We start from the raw sequence: 22,852 nt of genomic DNA, 5'->3' as shown, positions 1-22,852 counted from the left end.
ACCTTATCTCTACTCCTAACTGTGCCATTGGTCCCTATGTGGACCATGACATCTGGCTGCTCAACCTCACACCTGTGCATGTTGTGGACTCAATCAGAGATATCCCGGAGCCCTGGCACCTGAGAACATTGTTCTCATTCACAGAACCTCCTGTCCACTCGCCTAACCAACAAATCCCCAATCACTGTAGCTCTCCTCTTCTCCCCCTTTCCCTTCTGAGCCAAAGGACATAGAAGACTACAGTTTGGGTGCTAGTTAATGAGCTTTGTGTAGGTACGTACTTGATGATGGGTCAAAAGGCCTTTTTATGTTTTGTGTAACTCCATGTTTCTGAGTCAGTAAAGAATGATACTGTAGAGCTCATTGAAAGAATCAAAGACTTGTTGATCCAAACTAAGGCTTTTATTAGCAAAAGACAGGAGCTCTTCACAGGTGGCCGACCAGTCCGGAATGATCCAACCTGGCTAGGGACACAACCCTTTAAGGCCCAGACAATAGGTGTGGCTTAGCTCTCAGCCAATCGCTGTAAGCACAGTCTAGATACAGTAACTATATACACTATGTACATTGGTGATAGATCTGTACTATCACAGATACGTTTTGTGTATTACTGACATATTGACATACAAGAGCCATGATCATTTTTATTTATACTCACAATCCTTGTTATCCACTGATTTTGCTACTTATTAGGTTGAATCACATTTTTTCTTTGAACAGATAAGTCTATACCTGATGAACAAATCATCGTGGAAGTAAGATGATCAGTTTCAATCCACTTGTGTAGACTGTAGGCTGTTCAAATGAAGTGTGTCTTTATTTCCACAGCTGTACCTTGAAATATCAAAGTCAATAAATGCTTGTAAGTATTAATGCATTCAATAGAATAATATAATTTCCCTTTTTAGCATTCAAATATGTAATGTGTTTATTAATGTGAGGTAATGCTTTTAGAACAATGTTAATGCTTATTTGGGAATGTATTGTTTACAAAGGAAGAAGATAGTTTCTATATTTTTGTTATATGTGGAACATCTTTTGAGATTATAAGGATTTAGCACATATGTTTTGCAATTCTTGTCCTGTGTTTATTTTGCTACACATATACAAAAAGTTACAGGACCAGAGATTCAAAAAGAGTGATTTGGAGTCAATAATAATATCATTTGAGAAATCACAGATTTACTTTGAGGCTAAGTTAATGTGGTTCCACTTGTTCACTGTGTTTTAAAACTAAACTTCTTTGAGATGACAATTGAAGATTTGTAATAATGGAGTTCAGATGAAGTGACATCAAATGAAATCATTAATTTTGTTATTTCTTCTGCAAATGTTGCCTGACCTAATCAGTAGTTACAGGACGTTCTGTTTTCATTCGAGCAGTAAAACTGTTTTACAAAAAGGATAGTAAGTGGCGTTGTCGAGGTCATTTAAATTGGCAAGTCACAATGACAACCCAAAATGGCATATGCTTCTGGAAAGAGAAGCTGGAGAATGCAGTTTAATTGGTATTTGATGAAATGGTGTATGATTGGAAATTGAATTGAAATGTTTATTATCATGTGAACCGAGATATGGGCAAATCAACTCATACAATGGATAATACAACAGTAACAAAGAGATACATAGGATAACAGAATAGGGAATACTGTTACAATAAGTCAAGTAGCATAGGGAAGAAAAAGTAAAAAAATAAAGTGCAGGGTATAAAGAAATATACATCACAACAATAGAGCTATATTATTTATCATTTACCAGTGAGAGTCTGTTAACAGCAGGATAGAAGCTGTCCTTGAATCTGCTTCACAGAAGATTATGCCTGGGGGTGGGGTGGGTCCTTTCGTGCGAGAGCGGCTTTCTCAAGGCAACTGAAGGGTACGATGGCCTGAGCTGTGTTTGCATTTCATTGTGATTTCTTACAGTCTTGGGCAGAGCACTTCCTGTACCAACCTTTCATAAATCAGAATAGGAACATCTGTAAATGTCGGGCAGACACCTTGGGGCCATGCTGAATTTCCTCAGGCTTCTGAGAAAGTAATCTTAGGTGATTTTTCTTGTGGCAACATCAAGCTGGTTAGGCCAGGGCAGAATTAGAATCAGAATCAGAATTTATTTTCATGAACAAGTCATGCAATTTCTTGTTTTGCAGCAGCGTCCTACTGTGAACATTCATCTAAATCACCTTGCAACAATCAATAAAAATAGTGCACGAAACGTCAAAGTAAGGCAGTGCCTTGCTTCATTGATCATTCAGGAATCTGAAAACAGCGGGGAAGAAGTCATCCTTGTGCTCCTGAGTGCACGTCTTTAGGCTCTTGTACTTTTTCTCGATGGTAGCAGAATGAAGAGAGCATGGCCTGGGGTGATGGGGGTCTCTGAGGATAGAAGCTGCATTTTTAAGACACCACCTCATGTACATATCCTCAATGGAGTGAAGTCTGACGCCCCTGATGTTGCAGCCCGAGTTCACAACCCTCTGGAGTTTTTTTTTTCTTGTCTTGAGTGTTGGCACCTCTGAACTAGACAGTCATGCAACCAGCCAGAATGCTTCCCATGGTACCACTGTAGAAATTTTCGAGAGTCTTCAGACATACCGAATCTCCTCACAAAGCACAGCCATTAGTGGGCCTTTTAGGTGATTGCATCAACATGGAGGCTCCAAAAGACTCCTAAGAATTTGAAGCTATCCACTATTTCCACCTCAGCACCAGTGGTATATACAGGGACATGTGCGCACCTCCCCACTTCCTGGTCAATGATCAACTCCTTTATTTTACTAACTTCATCCTGACACCAAGCTACCAGTTCCTTCCTATACTCTGTCTCAATGTTGTTTGAGAACGGGCCTACAGCAGTGGTGTCATCTGAAAACCTGTAGATGGAGATAGAGCAGTGTTTGGTCATACAGTCATGAGTATGTAGCAAATATAGTAGGGCTCTGAGTAAGCAGGTATGGAGGAGGTGTAGTCACCAATATTCACTGCCTGTGAACTGCAGATTAGGAAGGCAAGGATCCAATTGTAGAAGGGTTTTTAGATTCCACATATTCTTTCTATTCCTAAAAGTTGTCAACTCATTTGACTTACCACCATGTGACAATGGGTGACTAGACAAGGATCTGGAATGAAAACCCTGGCTGAGTATTTTATCCAGGGTCTGGGGCTTTCAGTTTTGCAGAACAATGATGTATTGTGATGAGACAATGCCCAATGGGTTCAAATGGATATTGGTCTGCTAAGGGATTGGATTTAGAACTGGCATATACATGTTGTGAAGTAATTGAATGGTCAGGAGAAAAGTCAGCCAATTCCAGCTTTATGTTGGAGGCCCAAAGAATTCTCTTGATTCTTTTTACCCATTGGTATCATCTTGCCAGATCCAGCTTTGGAACATTTTTATCTACTGTACAACTCCAATAATCCAAAATGGTCGGAACTGGGCCTATGTCGGATAAATGTTTTTTTTCTTTTGAGAACTGGTAATTTTTAAAAAACAGCCCAGTAGCAACTGGAAATCACTTGTATGAATGTTTGAACAACAACAAACAATGGAAGGCTTTTTTTAGCATTAAAATAATGTTTATTTCTTACCAAAATAAATGCTGGGTGCTGCCGATCCCTGATATGTCCCCACTACTGCCTCCAATCCCTGACACATCCCATCCACTTCCGCCAATCCCCGACACATCCCCACCACTGATACTGATCCCCGAAGAGGCTTCCCGGGCTGATGGAACACTCACTGGCAAGTTGGTGAGCTCCTGTCTCCCAGGACACTAGAGCTCTAGTCCCAACTTCGAATCCTCCCCTAGGCATACTATCATATGCACACTGGACTCCCTGGTGTGTGTGTGTGATAGTAGGCCGAGGGGAGGGTTCAGAGTTGGCGTAGGGAGATCCAGAGTGCCGAGGAGGAAGGGGATAGGAGGGAAGGGGAGGGGAGAGAAGAAAAGGTGAGAGAAGAAAGGAAGGGGAGATAGAAGGAGGGGAGAGGAGGAAGGGAAGGGGAGAGAAGAGAAAGAAAGGTTGAGGGATGGGAGAGGAGGGAGGGAAGGAAGGGAAAGGAACACTGAGCCCAAGGTCCCACTCTTGCCCGGGAAGCTGCTCACCTTGATGACGCTGGGACAATGGATTCTTCCGACCTCTTATGGCTGGGTAACAGTGGCACACAGGTTGAGAGGAAGAGTTGGAGAGAAAAGACAATAGCAGAATGTAAAGAAGAAATGGAAAGAGAGAGGGGAGGGAGTTATCTGAAATTAGGACAATCGTTGTTCTGATTTCATGTTAACTGAATTTTTTTTCAATCTGTGTGGGCAGTTCGGCTCTGAAAAAAAATTGGATAAATGAGGATTTCTGATTGTTTCAAATATCCTCATTTATCCAATTTTTTTGTTAAATGGGATTAATGAGGATTTCTGATTGTTTTGGATATCCTCATTTTTCTGAAATTAAAAAAAATCAGATAAATGAGGATTTTGGAGATTTGATATCGGATAATCAGACTGTAATTTGTTGCCAATTTAGCTAAATTACATAAATTAGGAATTAAAATTATACTCCTCTTTCACACCTCAAACGTTAGTTCAGTCTTCCAATACCCATGGTAGTGAAAGTCTAGAAAGTGTCCTTTTTCTTTTAATTAATGATATGGCAACAATACTATGTTCTCAAAAGAAAAAGCTAAATTGAACTCCATGTCGTTGAGACTCAGGAAAATAAATATCCTCTCTTGTTTTATAAAAAGGGTCAATTGACCTTCAGGGATTTCAGATAAATGAAACACCATTTTCACATTTTTTTTTCTCCCACTGAAACCTTGGAATCGTGTTAAAAGAGTTGCTTCCATGGTACCCAGTAAATTTAGTAATGTCTCTTCAATATAACTCATATTTTCACAAAATACACATTTACAGGGTTATTAATTACAAAGCTATTTTATATCAATATTATTCATATTTTAAAAGCAAAAATCACATGCATTTTTTTCCAAACATTTCCTCTGTGTCACTGTCCCTATATTTCTGTTTGAATTTGTAAAGCAGTGTCTATGTAAACGAGTCTTGATGTAATTACATTCTTCTACTTGAGGTGGCACTATAGCTCCTCAGTTTTACCTGGACTGGGTCCTCATTTCTGTTCTTCAGAGGAAACTCCCCATTTCCACTTATCAGTTTCAGTATGTTAAACTGATTTTTGATCTTTGATATATATATTTTAGCATAAAATAAATCACATCAAAAGAAAGGGAATGCACAACTTAAAATGTGGATACACTTTATTATTCTTTGCTTAAATTTCTAAGTTTGCCTCAGACACAACAGATTTAATTTTTGTCTAATGTCTACTGGGAGATCAAATACAGTCAACGCATTGTGAAGAAAGTATCTTCATGGGCAATGCATAAAACAAGGATAATGCAAGTATAATATTCCACATATTAAATGACATTAAAATGTATTAGCTGTACAGGAGATTTCTCAACCGAGGGTGGTCTAGTGGGTGAGCAAGCAATATAATTAAGTGTACTCTGACTGGGAGAGTGACAGCCTGTCCTCAGGCTCCATCTGGCACACTGACTGTTCATTCCAGGGCTTCTTCAATGTGATAATGACCAGATTATCCATTCGAACTGATGTTGGTTGAGGAAAAAATATTGGCCACACTAGTAGGATCAGTTATACTACCCTTCAAAATAGTGCCAAAATATCTATACTTTCAACAAAGAAGGAAAAAAGGGCCTTAAGCTTTATAATATATCCAAAAGCAGTCATTTCTACCAATACTTTAGTACTCATTTGGAATGTCAGCTAAGATTTTCGTTCTCCGTTCGGAGTGGCCATTGAGAGCACAGCTTTCTGATTCAAAGGCAAGACTGTTGTTAACTGACCTACAATTTCCAGCATGACTCATGCCCACTCCACAAGCTTGATGACACTGTAGCCATTGAACTGATGATTCCGATTCCCAATTATTAATATGAACTGTGAATAACAGTGCTCCTGGCAACAAAACTTGTGGAACACCACTTCGCATCTGACACCAATCTAACAAGCTGCCCTTAACTTTTATTCCCATGAGAACTAATTTTGAATGTGCTCTACTTTTAGAAAACAACAAACCAGATTCTTAATAAATACAAACACAATATTTTGAGGATGCTTGAACCTGAAATAAAAACAAATGCACACTGGAATAATTGGCTTGGTAGAATCTGGGGTGAGAAAGTGGAATTATTATTTGAAGTTCATGACTTTTTAATTTTTTTTTTATTTTTCACACTATGAACCATACTAACCAAAATACCCTCAAACATTTCCCTCTTGAATATACACAGTCATTTTTTTCCCTTTTTTCCCCCCTCCCTTCCCTCCCTCCTTCACCCCCCCCTCAATGTTCAACCTATATGATACATTAAATCCATTAAACAGTGTCATCACACAATAAAAATAAACAAGAAATTTGTGTCTTCTACTTTTACATACTGGGTCAGTTCATTTCGTCTTCTTCTCCTTCTGTCATTTTAGGCGGTGGAGGTCCATGGTAGGATTTCTCTATTGTGTTTCATGTATGGTTCCCATATTTGTTTGAATACTGTGATGTTATTTCATAAATTATGTTATTTTTTCCAATGGAATACATTTATTCATTTCTATGTACCATTGCTGTATTCTCAGGCTATCTTCTAATATCCAGGTTGACATAATACATTTTTTTGCTACAGCTAAGGCTATCATAATAAATCTTTTTGTGCTCCATCCAAATCGAGTTCAAGTTCTTGTATTACTTAGAAGAATGATCTCTGGATTTTTTGGTATGTTGCTTTTTGTGATTTTATTTAATATCTGATTTAGATCTTCCCAAAACTTTTCCACTTTCTCACATGCCCAAATTGCATGTTCTGTTGTTCCCATTTCCTTCTTACAATGAAAACATCTGTCTAATCTTTAATCATTTTTATTATTGCTTATCATTATTAAATATATTTAACAATATCTGCCTAGAACTACAACATTATATATTAATATGCTAATATACCTAATTGAGATAAATTAGTCATGAAATTGACACATCTTATGCATAATTTATTGCATAGCTGTAGAGGCCAAGTTATTGGGTATATATTTAAAGCAGAGTTTGATATGTTCTTGATCAGGAAGGGCGTAAAAAGTTAGGGGAGAAGGCAGCAGATGGGATTAAGAGGAAAAAAATACATCAGCCATGATTTGAATGGTGGAGCAGTCTCGATGGGATGATTAGTCTCATTCTGATCCAAAGTTTTATGGTTTTACAGTCTTATTACTTTGATAAAGAATATTCAAAATTTTACAGCTTAGGGTTGTATTAACCAGTTTTGCACATGGGTTTATTCAGTTGGATAACACATTATGGGAGAAGGTATTAACATAACATTGAATATTAAGAAGAATAGTTCAGGAACACCCCCTTTTGCTCATCATATCTGTGCCACATGATACTATTTAATTTAATCTTATCTACAAGCACATGGTGTGTATTCCTCTGTTCCCTATCTGTTTACATGTCTATCCAAATGACTCTTAAGTAGCTATCATATCTATCATCTCACTTAACAACGCATTCATTCTCTGTAAAAATAGCTAACACCACCCCCCACTCCCCCCCCCCCACATTAAACTTATGCCATCAGGTATTTGACATTTCCACCTTTGGGTAAAAGAATGACTAACTATCTCTGCCTTTCATAATTTTATATTCTTCAATCAGATCACCCTTTAGTCCCTGACATTCCAATACTCTCTCATCTCCCATCACTGTCTGGAGTTATAAACCTGGAGAAAAATGCAGAATTATTTGGCTTGTGAGCTTAGAAGCCACAGAGTTTAGGAGCAGAGAGCAGAATGGTTAAAAACTGAAAATGAAACAGTGGACAGCAGAAAGTTTATGATGAGTTTATTGTCATATGTATTGTACAATGCGTAACGCCTCAAACCGTGCATCTTGGCGCCTCACAGTTTGGCGGGCAGCAACCTCCTTTGAAGAAGACTGCAGAGCCCACCTCACTGACAAAAGGCAAAGGAGGAAAAACCCAACACCCAACCCCAACCAACCAATTTTCCCCTGCAACCGCTGCAATCGTGTCTGCCTGTCCCGCATCGGACTTGTCAGCCACAAACGAGCCTGCAGCTGACGTGGACTTTTTACCCCCTCCATAAATCTTCGTCCGCGAAGCCAAGCCAAAGAAGAAAGAATATGTACCAAAATTCTTACTTGCTACAGCCGGGCAGGTATTGACAAAGCAAAATGATAATAATAATCTGATTAAATTAAATTTAAAGAGACAATAAAAACATATGACAGATATAGATATTCACAGCAATCCTATTGCAAAGAAAATTGCAATACTGCAGACAGTCCTTTTATGGTGTCTGAGCGGTTTAAAAAGGCATTTGATTGGACATCAAAAGAGGGAAGTGCAATTCCACAGGTGTTTTTGTGACCAGTTCCTCCTATTCAGTTGATATTAATGACTTGGACTCAAGAATCAGAAGTACATTTTCAACATTTACAAAAGATATCAATTTGGAGCTATAATTAATTACCGAGGAAAATTGCAACAGATTTAAGAAGACATTAATAAGCTTGTAGAACAGTTGTGTAATTAACAAATTAATTTCAACAGAGACATGCATTCAATGATGAATTTTGATGGGAAGAATTAGAAAACTTACTCTGAATAGAATGCCAAATTGGGTAAAATGCATAGCTGCAATGATTAAAGATACCAACAACAAAGTAGATGACACAATTTTCTTGTTTATTTTCATTGTGTGATGACATTGTTTAATGTATCATATATGTTGAACGTTGAGTGGGTGGGGGGGGGGAAGGAGAGAGGGAAGGGAGGGGGGAAAAGGGGAGAAAATGACTGTTTATATTCAAGAGGGAAACATTTGTGTGTATTTTGGTCAATATGGTTCATAGTGTGAAAAATATATATATATTTTAAAAAGCCTTAAAAATGAAGCAGAGCACTGGGTTTATTCTGAGAGAATAGTATCAAAAACCAAAGAAATTACATGAAACCTGTCTTGACCCTCAGTTGGACTGCACTGAACAAGTTATATACAATTCTGTTATTTGAAATATAAAATGGATATGGAGATAACAGAGAAGATCCAAATGGTATTTACAAGGATGGCATAAGAACAAAGAAACTGCATCTCTCAGTGATGATTGAGAAGGATAAGAAGTGACCTGATGGATGCCTTTATGGTAATGAGAACAGTTTCTGTGGGGAAATGGTTTCCAATTGAAGCACAATCCAAATTAATTCATTGAATAGGGAGTTACAAAACAAGCAGGGAATTAAAGCAAAAACTCTTTTGTTTAAACTCTGGAATTAGTAAAGATCTTGATCTTGACAATCACAAAACCATTGGATTGTCATAAAAATCTATTAGTTGACTAATATTCCTCCTGTAAAATAATTGAAAGAAAATGAGGGATAATGTTAGCAAACATGCTGTCAGAAGCTGGGCAATTGAGAAAAAATACCACTGATGAATCTAAGTTGGATGAGAATCAGGAAGGATTGAATAGAAACATAAGGGTAAGATGGGTAAGGGGAGAGATGTATGAAGTATACCGACCTGAACAGGTTGAGCTGAATCAACTGCTTCTATGCTGGAACTTCGGTGTAACTCCCTGCAAGAATACAATCAAACAAAGACAAGTTCTATCTGGTGTGTGACATTCTCTTCAGCTTTGTGATGCATGAGGAACAGGAGCAACTCCAGAGAGAGATGGAGTTTAAGAGTCTTTGTTACATCATAAGCCTTGAAAAGGGCAGTGCTGCTCCTCTCTTGAATAGATTTATTCAGCAGATGACTCCAGAATCTGGCATGCAGAAATACTATGATCATTTGTGACTGGACAAGTGGTTAAAAAAAACGATTGAACATTGAAATTTAATGGGCAAATAATGAAGTGGGATGAGAAAAGTGTCAAAAATATCCAGTTATTTAGTTGCTTTGATCATCCTGCAGAAATATGAATACTTTTGGTGAACTAATAGTCAGTTGGTTGATAAATTTGAAGCTTAAAATTTATTATCTTTCACATGAATATAATGTACAAATACCATGAAAATCTTACTTGCTGTCAGTATCCAGGTTCATTAAAAAAAAACAATAATAAATAGAAGGGGAAGAGAAAATAATTAATAAATAGTCACAGAAAACAAAGAATTGCTGAGAGGATTTCAGCAGGTCAGACAGCTTTCGCAGATAGAAATGGTCTGTCAACATTTCAGCTTTGAACTCTTTGATAGACTAAGGGTTCAAACCCAAAACATTGTCTGACCATTTCTAACCATGGATGGTCTCTGATCTGTTGAATTCCTCCAGCAATTCTTTGCCTGCTTAAGATTCAAGCATCTGCAGCATTTGTCTTTCTCAGTAAATATTCACAGTTGGCTGCAGTGCAAAATAAATGAGCTGGGGTATGTGGCATTTTCCATCTTCACCACAGTTACAGTGTACAATTCCTGATTCTTTAAATGTGATCTTTTCCCTTGTACCTTAACCCTCTGCCTGAAGGTGTTGATTTTGCTCTCAGTGTGGCTTGAAATGACAAAGCAAGGGAGTTGGTTATCAGTGGTAAGGGAAAGCACAGCTTGTTCCAATACTAATTAAGTAAACATGGATGGCACCACAGTTAACGTCGTGTTTCTGCTGACAGTTGTATGTGGAGGTTTCTCCCATCTTTCCCCAAGGACCACCTGGTGTTCTTGGATTTTAGAACATAGAACATTACAGCACAGTACAGGCGCTTCAGCCCATGAGGAGGGGCCAACTCCTCCACAATTTACGTAATCCTACCTCACAGCCACAACTTTTTCTTACATCTCTGCGTAAGAGTATTTTAAATGTCCCTATTGTACCGCCCTCCACCACCACCTCAGGCAATGAGTTCCAGGCACCCACCACTCTTTGTGTAAAACAAAACGTCCCTCTTACATCTCCCCTAAATATTCCTCCACTCCTCCTTAAACAGATGTGCTCCAGTATTGGTTGTTGGTACCCTTGGAAGTAGGAAGATTAAAAATCAAAAATCAGATATTGGATAAAACTAGCTACTATTCTCTTTGCTCTAGGTCTCGTCACCCCTAGCATTATTTAGTTTGTTTGATATAATTGCACATCAAGTGCCTGATTGGAAATTGTTTTATAATGTTGGTCTGTTTGCAGATGTACGCTTCACACTGTACTAATAATTTGGGAGAAATAAACTTCAAGGAAAACTTAATTCCTAGCATTATTTTAAATATGAAGCTTGAGTAGATCTTTCTAAAATCACAACAGTAAAACATATTTTTCCTACCTGAGGTTTGGCTGGAGCACGTGTTAGCTGACGATACAACAATAATATGATCATTTTTCGAAGAATCAGCAGTGTTAATGAACTTTGACTTGAGATTGTTATTACCCAGCGGATTGTAACTATCTCCAAGCAACTTTTTAATGCCAAGAGCAAGTTAAAATGAAACTCAAGATTAACTAATCAGAGCTGCATCCAATGTTGATTGCGAGCGTGGCGTGTAGAATTATAAAAAGAGATGTTGCCTTCTCACAAGTGCTTGTCAGTAGTAGCAAGGAACAAAGATTATTCATAATTCCAGAGTAAGAAAAGATCTACTTTTTTTGGATCTTTTTTTCAGAGAGTTTGGGGCAAAGATCAGAAATTAGTTTTAAGGATGATCTTAATGTGATTTGTGACATTGTTCTACTTGTGTCAGAGGCTTGAGGCAGGAAATTTGAAGTCATGATGAAAAATGACGCCGGATGAAATGAGCTGGGTGGGCTCAAAAACAAAATGATCAGCCAACTTCATATTTTCATGTTAGATTATAACAAGAACCTTGATTAGTTTACACAGTGAAATGTTTCACCTGAAGCTCACTAATGCGCGTAAACATTATTTTCTGAAAATTGCATCTGAGGAATCAATGAAATTCCAATGATGTTACATGTACAGAATCTTTTCTGTTTCAGCCTGCTGCGTTTGATGTGAAAAATCAGACCTTGTAAGAAATCATAAAGCCACCACTTTGGCTTTGACAGACCCTGTCTGGGTTGGTAATTCTTTTTCTCACCTCTGTTACCTCATTGTCCCCAAGCTATATAGCAAGTGCCACATTTGATTCTTTGCCTCTTTTATTTCCATAGTCTCCTTAAATCCTTGCATATTTAAGTTTTGACTTTAAAGGCAATACTTCTAATTCTATGACCCATGGTACTGTACATATATTATGCTTAACATCAAAAATGTACTATTTATATTGTGACTGTTGACAGATTCAATATTAGATGTGACCTGATCTGAGCTGAACTGTTTTTACAATGTACAGATAGCTTTTTGCATCTTTCATTTTCATCATCATTTGCTGTATTGTCACATTTTGCCCTTCTGCAGACAATCTTTCCCTCTCCTGTGAGGGTTTAGCTTGCTCTTTAAAGCGGAAGACAGGTCAGTTAATCTTCCCTGCAATGCACTGGGGAGAAGTGAATTCACTGCTGTATTAGCATACTCCATGACTAGACCTGGGAGGCCATTGCTATACAGCAGATCAGATACTAAATGTACATCTTAAATGTGTCAGAAATTAGCAGCAAATTAAAAGCACAGGTGAATATAGTAAAAGAAGCACACTGCCATCACTATATCTGTCAGGGAGTTTATTTTGCTGCAGCGAAAAGGTAATTAACCTCCACCGTGCAAGAATTCTATTACCAGCAGCTATTCTGCCATGCAAAGTGCAGTACGTGGAAATGTTACAAGCTGTCAAGCAGAAAGCATACTTGCCTGCATTTTAAACTAAACTTTAATTTTTTCCATCACTTCCTGTTATCTTCAATGAAGCCACAAATGAATGGAAAAAATATACTTGTGCTGGAAAAAAAAACCACCGTGAGCGTTCAGAGATTTTTGAAGCTTTTCCTGAGCTAAATACACATTTCTATTTAATTTTATGTGGGGGTGGGGATGAAATAACTATCTCTCCTTTTCATGAAAGGCAGTCTGCCATGTTCTGGAGTGACATTCAACCATGAACAGTTTCACTGCAGCCATCTATAAGAAAATGTCACAGAGTTCTCCCTTGGCAATCAATTATGAACATTTTCACTGCTTCCTCTCATTTAAAGACAGAATGAAAAATTATCCTCCATTATTTGTCTGTTGCTGAAAGTTCACATGAAAAATTTCAGGCCAATATGCTTTCTGAGCACGGATAACATTATACACTCTGTTCCTTGGTAAGTTAGCTAAAATTGCACCAACCTACAATGTCATTCTTTTAAATGCCAAATGAATATGGTTCTGGCTAGAAACTACAGGGGCTGTAAATTTTTCTAAATTACAAGCTTTGTCTTGAAGTGACAGCTGTGCAATTAAGAGCTTCCTGCCCTTTTTTTCCATTCAGTACATTTTTTTAGATTAATTCACAGGATTGCACACTGCTAGCAATGCCAACATCTGATGCCTATTTCTAATTGCCTTTAAGAAGGTGATGGAAACCTATTTTTTTGCACCATTATGGGAAAAATACTCCCACAGTACAATAAGGAAGTGAGTTCTATGATTCTACCCAGTGAAAATAGAGGACAGACATTGCATTTCGAAGTCAGAATGGTGGGTGACTTGCAGGAGAGCTAGGAACTGTTGATATTTCCATGTACATGTTGTCCTAGTCTTCCTATGTAGTGGAGGTCATCAATTAGGAAGATGCTGACAAAAAGAAACACTGGCAAGATGTTGCAATGCATGAGGCAGATGGTGCATATTATTGAACAGTGGTAGAGTGAGAAAATGTTAAGGTGATGGATGATGTACCATCTAGAAGGTTTGCTTTGGCCTGAATGACATTGGGTATTGGATTCAATTCAATACTATTCAATTACATTGTATTATATCACACTACTAAGGTGTGCCTTGCAATAGGTGGAAAAACTTCGATGAGACTGAACCCAATTTCTAATAAGATCTAAAGCCAAATGTTCCTGGCAGAACCCAAACTCAAGCATCAATGGACAGTTTATGAATGCATGAGCATCATTTGTTAACAGTGACTGCTAAACCTACTATCATTTTGCTGCTGATTGAGGGTAGACTGGCCAGATACTTGGATTGTATTTGTCCTGCTTACTGGGTCAATTTGTCAGGTAGATGCCCAGTTGTAGTTGTGCTGTAATATCTTGGCTCATGACCCAGGGAGTCCTGGAGTCAACAGTCATTGTGATCTTGGGACCGTCAGAGTAGGAGGACTCAAAGGAATGAGGGACTTGTTGAAAGCAGGGAGTGGAGAAAATCAGCCTAGGTAAGTGTCGTTTAAAACATTTTGAAAAGCTTTAAATAGACCGCCAAGGGCAACTAAAGGGTTAAGCATACTGTTGGTTTGTGGGTGTGAATAATTGAGATAATTGGCAGGGAAAATTAAAAGGAGGGGTAGCTAAAGAAGAGTGAACAGTGAGGAACAGCTCAGGTAGGAGCAGAGCTTAGTGGCTGTGGTGAGTGGAGGAAGAGTTTGCTCCCACAGAGGTAAGGCTGGTAAGTCTTTAAATTAATTTAATTAACTTAGAAGTGTTACCCACTGGAGGCAGTAGTTAGGGCAGTCCAGTACTCAAACTGTAGGATGTGGGAAGTCAGGGACAGCATATTTGTACCTGATGATTACACCTGAAAAAGGTGGATCTAGCTGCAGCTCCTGACAAACTGAGTTAGGAACCTGGAGCTGGATAGACTGGATCTTAAAGGAGGTAGAGGTAGCGATACAGGAGTTTCAGGGAGGCAAACAACCCTAATAATCAGGAGACAGGTAACCTGGTGACTGTCAGGAGAATGAAGGGGAGAGGCAGATAGTGCAAAGCACCCCTGTGGCCATTCCCCTCAGCTACTATACTGTTTTAGATATTGTTGGGGGTGGAGGGAATGATCTACCAGGGACAAGTTGAGGTGGTTACATCTCTGGCACAGAGGCTGGCCTGCTGGCTCAGAAGGGATGGTGGGAAGAAAAGGAGAGCTATAATAATTGGGGACTCATTGGTAAGGAGAGGAGATAGGAGTTAGTATGAATAAGATTGGGGCTCATGGATGGTATGTTGCCTCCCAGCTGCCAGGGTCAGGGACCGCCCTGATCAAGTTCATACCATTCTGGAGGGGGAGAGTGAGTAGCTGGATATGGAGTCCATGTGGGGACAAATGATTTGGATAGTAGTAGAGATGAGGTCCTGAAGAGGGAATATATGGAGTTAGGAAATAAGTTAAAAAGCAGGACCTCAGGAATGGTAATCTCAGGACTGCTGCTTGTGCTACGTGTCAGAGAGGATAGGAGCAGGAAGTTGTAGCAGAAGAATGTGCATCTGAAGAGTTAGTGCAGGGAGAAATGGTTCAGATTTTTGGATCATTGGGATCTCTTATGTGGAAAGTCTGACCAGTACTAAAAGGACAGGCTGTACATGAACTGCAGGGGGACAAATATCTTGGTGGTTAGGTTTGCGAGAGGAGAGGGCATACTGTATCTCGTTCTGGGGAATGAACCTGGACAAGTGGTGGATCTCTCAGTGGGAGAGCATTTTGGTGAGAGTGACTACAATTCCCTCAGCTTCAACATAGCTATTGAAAAGGACAAAAGCAGTCAAAGTGGGAAAGTGCTTAACTGAGGAAGGAATAATTATGAAGGGATGAAGCAGGAACCAGTCAGAATAAATTGGAAACAGATGTTTAAGGGTGAAAGCACAGAAATAATGTGGAGGTTTGTCCCACTAGGACCAGGAAAGGATGTTAGGAAGAAAGAACCATGGCTGACGATACAAGTGCAACAACTGGTCAAGAGGAAAAAGGAAGCATGCTTTAGAAGTAGGAAGTAGGGAACAGGAAGGGATTGTGAGAAGTATATGGTAGCCAAAGTTGTATTCCCCTTGAGAAGATTGCTTATATTCTTAGGAATAGATCCAGTATGTTTGTCAAAATTTATTTATATTACTTAAATGCTCAGATTGCATAATTTATTTTGATATTTTTCAATTAGTATACTCCTTAATATAAATTTAATACTTTTAAAATTATGTGACTCTGAGATGCCGAATCTTGTTCCTGTTGCTTTATCTTTTCTATTTTCTTTCTTTTTATCTCCCTCTATTCCTTGGTGTCTATCCCCTTTCCTTTCAGATCTGGGTTGTGGGCACTGGGAGAACAGGGACTCTCCTTTCCTCATGAATCTTTTCTCTATGATTTTATATTCAATGTGTTATTATTTTAATTGAATCCTAGATTCTGTATTAAAACTTAAATAAAATATATATTTTTAAAAGTATATGGTAGCCAGAAAGGAGCTTAATAAAGGACTTAGGAGAGCTTGAAGGGGGCATGAGAAGGCTTTGGCATGTAGAATTAAGGAGAACCCCAAAGTGTTCTATGTGTATGTGAGGAACAGAAGAATGATGGAAATGAAGGTGGGGCCACCAAAGGATAAGGGAGACAACAAGTACCTGGAGGCAGAAGAGGTTGGGGAGGTCCTAAATAAATACTTTGTGCCAGTATTCACAAGAGAAAAGGACATTTATTACAGTGAGGTTGAAATTGAACAGGCCTGTGTGCTGGACAGTGTGGAGATTAAGGAAGCAGAAGTGTTGGATCTTCTTAAAAACATCAAGATTGATAAGTCACCGGGGATGGATGTGATATACCCCAGGCTCTTGTGGGAAGTGAGAGAAGAGATAGCAGGACAGGGAAGGTGCCAGAGGAATGGAGATGTAAAATGTAGTCCCCTTGATTTAATAAAAGGTAATATGGAGAATCCTGGGAATTATAGATGAGTGAGTCTTATGTCAGTGGTGTGCAGACTATTGGAGAAGATTCTTGAGGATATGATATATGAGCATTTGGAGAAGTATAGTTTTCTCAAGGACATTCAGCATACCTTTGTGAAGGGAAGGTCATGCCTCAAAGTATAATTGAGTTTTTTGAAGAGATAGCAAAAGAAATTGATGAAGGTAGGGCAGTAGATGTGGTCTACATGGATTTTAGCAAGGCATTTGACAGGTCCCCATGAGGGACTCATCCAAAAAGTCATGAGACACAAGATTATTGGAACCTTGCTGTGAGGATAAAAAAAATTGGCTGCTCCTCTTATATGTTGAGAAACTCTTGAAACTATACACTTCTTGAGAAATGATACTCCCTGGACTTGCAGACCACAATGGAAAATGTCTTGCCTCTGGTTTGACAGAACTCTGCATGCAGGTCAAAAGAACATGACTTGTATTTAATCCATGTTTTTCATGTGGAAAGTTATTTTTCATTTTTCTTAAATGAAGTGAGATTATTTTCTCAGTGAAAAAAACTGGCTTGTAGTAAGAAAGCAGAGAGTAGTGGTGGAAGGAAAGCATTCTACCTGGAGGTTGGTGACTAGTGGAGTGCAGAAGGGATAAATTCTGGGACCCCTGCACTTTGTGATTTTTTTATATATAAATGATCTGGATGAAGAGGCAGAAGGATGGGTCAGTAAGTTCGCAGATGGCATGAAAGTTGGAGGAGTTGTGGATGGACTTGCAGGTTGGCGAAGGTTACAAGAGGATATAGACAAGATGCAGAATTGGGAAGAAAAGTGGCATATGGATTTTAATACAGATAAGTGTGAGGTGCTGCATTTAAAAAGGACAAACCAGAAGATTGAGTACAGGGTTAATGGTCAGTTATTTAAGAGTGTAGATGAACAGAGGGACATTGAGGTGCAAATCCATACATCCCTCCAAATTGCTGCAGAGGCTGATAGGATAGTTAAGAAGGTTTATGGGATGCTGGGATTTAGAATTAGGGGATTGAATTCAGGTGTAGAAAGGTCTTTGGTAAGATCACACTTGGAGTATTGTATTCAGTTATGGTAACCTCATTATTGATGGGATGTGGAAAGGGTGCAGAGAAGATTTACCATGATGTTGCCTGGATTGAGAAACCAGTCTTATGAGGAAATGTTATCAGAACTGGGACTTTTCTCTTTGGAGCATCGAAGAATTACAGGAGACTTTATAGAGATCTACAGAAATATAAGAAGCATAGATAGGGTGGATAGTCAATACCTATTTCCCAGGGCAGGAGCTGCAAACACCAGAGGACATATGTTCAAAGAGAGTTGTCTGAAATGCCTTGCTGGAAACGGTGGTGGAGGCTGAAACATTGGGTGCATTTAAGAGACTCTTAGACAGCCACATAGATGAAAGAAAAATAGAGGGGTATTAGGGTAGGGAGGGTTTATTACTTTTTTAGGAAGGGATATATGGGTCAGAGCAACAATGAGAGCCGAAGGGCCTGTGCTATGCTCAATTATTCTATGTTCTTCAGCTGCAATGCAGCAACATTTTTGAGGTCAATTACATTTTCCATCTCCTCAAATTGGGTAAATAAACTAAACTGGGAAATTAGTATAGAGTTAGAATTTCTCAGAGCACAGAACAACCCCTTCCGTCTAACTCATCCACGCAGACCAAGTTGACATTCTGGGCTAGCTCCAATTACCTGCATTTGATCTATATCCTTATAAGTCCTTCCTATCCATATTTCCATCCAAATGCCTATTGGATGTTGCAAATATGCCCACCTCAATGCAGTAAAATCCCCATAATCTGGCACCTACTGAGATTGTTGATGCCGGAATTGCAAATTTTCCAGTTGACTGAGACACAATCTTCCAATGCCAAGCTAATACACTTGCATTAAGAAAAACAAAAGACAGTGCAAAATGCAAAGTAATTTGAAAAAAAGATAAGTTTTGTAGTCTTTAGTTATGCAAGGTTCACTTTAGTAAAGTAATTCCTGTAACTTATAAAATTTAAATTTGAACTCCAGTTGCTGGCACAGTATTAGTATTGTTCTATCCATGCTCCCGTCATAATTAACCTCCTGCCTCAAGTTTACAGATAAAGCCTTACTAATATACCTATTATTAGTAAAAATAAAGACTTAAAAGGCAAGCGCAGGGAGACACTTTGGGAGAGTCACCCCTGCAGTGAGCAGTATCGATCGGCTATTAATTCTGGTGTCCTGATCAGGCCCTCAGTGCAACCTGACTCATCTCCACTCTAATGTCCTGGTCAGACCGTTGGAGCAACTGACTCACTTCCATGCAAGTGTCCTGGTCAGACCCTCGAGCACCTTCCCCATGCTAACAATCCAATTCATCTCCATACCGGTGTCCCCGTCAGGACCTCGCCAGATCTTCCTCACGTTGAACATCCAACTTAACTCTATGCAAGTTTTCCGGTCAGGCCTTCTGCACAACCCGACTCATCTCCATGCAAGTGTTCCAGTCCTGCACTCAGCTCATCTTCCCCATGCTGACAGCCTTACTTACCTTCATGCAAGTGACCACAGCAAAAATAATTCATGTACACTGAGAGGCATTGCCCATTCAGCAAAGCAAACCTGTGCATGTTCAACAAAGTCTCAGCACTCCACCATGGGTCCATCTAGCCAGTTTCAGTTATTTGAAAGTGTATTTATTTATTATTTCACTTGATTTTTTAAAAATGGTTGATTGAATGCTGGATAATGGGGATTTTACTGTAGTTTCCTTTGCAGCTTGTTCCAGATACAGACTACCTTTTGAGTGAAAATGTTACCCCTCATGTTGCATTAAATCTCTCCCCTCTCATCTGAAACTTAGTTTTGGAATAATGGACTGATGCCTGTTCTTGGGGGCAATATCAGAAGTTGGCCAAGATAGATTTTCTACAGCACTTCTATTGTAGGTGGTTAGAAATGCCTACTTTCAAATTTTGAGACCCATCATTAATGAGGATATTGATGTTCTTGAAGCCTCCACCTCCCATTAATAGTCCACTGCCATTCATGACTGGCTCTGTAGATGTTGACATTTGCAGAAATATTTGGTATTGTTTAACTCAGTCTATTATCCATGTCTTTCAGTATTTAATATGAATGTTGCCATGGGTTTTGTCAATTCAGGTTGGCATCAAATTTGCAGGTGTTTTTGGCATACTTTTAAATACACATCCTTGCACTACGGTCATACATTAAATATGATAGTAGTTACAGCATGTTAGATATACCAGGCCATGAAGAAGTCTATTTCGGCTGTTGATTCTGTTCAAAATTTTGAACTCTGGATATGTTCTGAACTACTCCCATGAAGTACAATGATTGAGTCAATCAACATGATAGAGTTTATCCTTAGCTTGAAGATTGTACTTTTTCTCAGCAAGGAATATGTGGTGGGCATTCCAATGAAGATTCAGAGAAAGATGAATATAAGGTGAAGTTCATTTCTCCTTTTTCTTGGTTCTTTCATCACTTGTTGTAAGTTTAATTTGTATATTCTCTTTCAGTATAGTCTGATTGGCAATGCCTTGCAGGTGCTGCCAGGAGTCAATGACAGCACCACCCTCTGGGAATGGGTGGTGTCTGTGGTCCAGGCCAGTTCCCTGCCTTCTTAGAATGGCCGGCTCCAGTGGCACACTATTAGTGAGGGGATATGGGTTGATAGGGAGTGGGAACTAATCATGTGCATCTACAAGGGTGCTTGCAAGCACCATTTACCAGGGCTATTTATTCACATCTGGATGCACTGACCCTAGAGAGGTGGTCTTGCCCCTCATCAGACTGGTGACTGGGAAAAACATCCAGGAAGCCATTGCCTTCCTTGAAGGATTGGAGTACATGGAGCAGGGAGTAGCCACTTGAGTTTCCAGGGCTGTGACAAAGTTCAACAATGTCACCCTGCCAGTGACTCCCAGAGACTCTGAAGAGAGTATTGCAGGGGAAGTCCCATGGGAATGAAGCTTCCTGTATGCTGCCCATTCCAACCTGGGCCAGCCTACCCTCTGGTTTTCCTCCACCACATGACCCATGACCAATCTATCTTTTGAGCTCTCCCCAACCCATTCCCCCCCCCCCCCCACAGGAGAAGACTACCACTTAAGCTGTTACTGTTGTTGATGTGACAGTCTTGGAAATACTCATCAAAACTGGCTGCTGTGATCCCATCACTGATTCCAGCCATCAGCACCAGCTCATTTCAGCAGCAATGAGCTGTTGTCATGAACTATACAGAAAATATTTGGCAGACGGCAAGAGTTGTTGCCATGAACGTTCCCTCACAGGGTATTCCAGCTTAACAACATACACAACCTTTGTCTTTCTTTCTTTTTCAATCTTTTTTTATTGTTTTTTTAAATAATAAATGCAGTACAATGAAGAAAAGGGAATGAAATTGAAGATTCAATATCCACATGTATGTGTGTGTGTGTGTGTATGTATAGATTTAAAAAATCTGAGCAGCTTATCTTGAGGGTTACATATATTTTGTAGCTTCCGATTGATACCGTGAATCAAAAGACAAAGGTAAGAATATATCTCATTCAGAAGAGTGAGTACATTAAATAACATTTAAAAACATTTACATCAAATGAAAATAAGATATAAAAAGTCACCATGTATCTTCAAATTTCACCAATGAACCAAATACATGATACCTTTTTTTGAGGTTAGACAAGACATTATATGAGAGAACCATTGAAACACTGTTGGAGGTCTAGTCTTTTCATTTGAATAAGATGGCTCTTCAAGCCAACAAGGTAGAGAAGGCCAGAACCCATAGAATAGGACCAGAAAAACTCCTTATGTCTGGGTCAATAACCACAAAAAGAGAAGTTATTTAAGATATGATTTAAATATTAAAATTTTATTTCCAATAGAATTCTAAGGATGGACAAGATCAAAACATATGTGTCAATGTAGCAATATCAGATTTGCATGTGTCACAAGTAGGATTAATGTTAGAAAAGATACATGCCTGCTTTTCTTTGGACATGTGAACATTAATGCACCACTTTGAAATGGATTAATGAATGTTGGGCACATATTGAAGGTGTATTCACCAGTTTAAGAATCTTGCCCCATAGATCCTCAGTTAAGGGTCTTGCAAGTTCCAATTCCCAAGACTTTTTAATCTTATCATGAAGTACTGGAAGTAATTTCAATAATCAATCATATATAATTCCAATTATTCTTTTCTGAGAAGGGATCAATTGAAAAATATTATAAACTAGATCTGTTGGATATACAAATGGAAAGTCTGGTAATATGGAATTTAAGAAATTTCTAATCTGTAAATATCTTTTAAAAAAGAATAGTTGATAAGTCATATTTACTTGTCAGCTATTCAAAAGACATTAAGCAACCTTTCTTAAATAAATTTGCAACAGAGATAATATCTTTGATTTTCAATATAGAGAAGGATTAATCAATTGTCGATGGTTGAAAAAAAATTATGAAGGATAGCACTAGATAAAACAAAGTTATTTAATTTTTTAATAATTCTAAAATTGGAATCAGGTTTGCAATATATGTTTGAGTATTGAATTAGATATATCTTTATTGATCTTAGAAAAATTAAATGGAAGAGAGGTACCTAAGAACCTTTGTCAAACACCTTTTTTTTAAGAGGCTTTTTAATGGACCTTTTTAATTCAACACGGAGCTGTGGCATTTACTCTTCACTAATGTCTCTCAACACACTGTCAGGAAATTGTAGTTTCAGCTTTTAATTTCAATGTTGCACATCATCCACTAACAGGAAATATTGTATATATTTCGTAACCAAAGGACAGCATCCTTCCATTTCTCCCCAATAATAGAAATCAATTCTTCATGGGGTAGGTGTTTATATTTAAAGGTAACTAATTTGGCCAACTATCAGTCCTGACTCCTCCTGGTTAATGTTACACAGAACCAACACAGGCATATGTGGCACCCATTTAAAGGGAACACGAGCAGGGATGGCATCCTGGTGTCAGACA

At 38.7% G+C, this 22,852-nt stretch overlaps 1 long non-coding RNA gene across 2 annotated transcripts; it reads right to left on the bottom strand.

Moving 5' to 3' along the window:
- Nucleotides 1-471: 471 nt before the first annotated feature.
- Nucleotides 472-9,674, bottom strand: LOC138753161 (uncharacterized). Of its 2 annotated transcripts, none has more exons than XR_011351015.1 (3): nucleotides 9,629-9,674; nucleotides 1,756-1,950; nucleotides 472-834 (listed from the first exon to the last, which is right to left on the bottom strand). It is a non-coding gene; the product is annotated as an uncharacterized lncRNA (long non-coding RNA). The 2 variants fall into 2 exon arrangements; XR_011351014.1 differs by lacking the exon at nucleotides 9,629-9,674 and adding an exon at nucleotides 3,087-3,200 and having other exon boundaries at nucleotides 473-834.
- Between the last annotated feature and the right edge of the window lie 13,178 nt (nucleotides 9,675-22,852).

The sequence above is a fragment of the Narcine bancroftii genome, chromosome 1 (assembly GCF_036971445.1).
Source record: "Narcine bancroftii isolate sNarBan1 chromosome 1, sNarBan1.hap1, whole genome shotgun sequence".
In the NCBI taxonomy this organism is placed as follows: Eukaryota; Metazoa; Chordata; class Chondrichthyes; order Torpediniformes; family Narcinidae; genus Narcine; species Narcine bancroftii.
The sequence above is the reverse complement of the archived record's forward strand: the minus strand, read 5'-3'. Positions and strand labels throughout refer to the sequence as shown.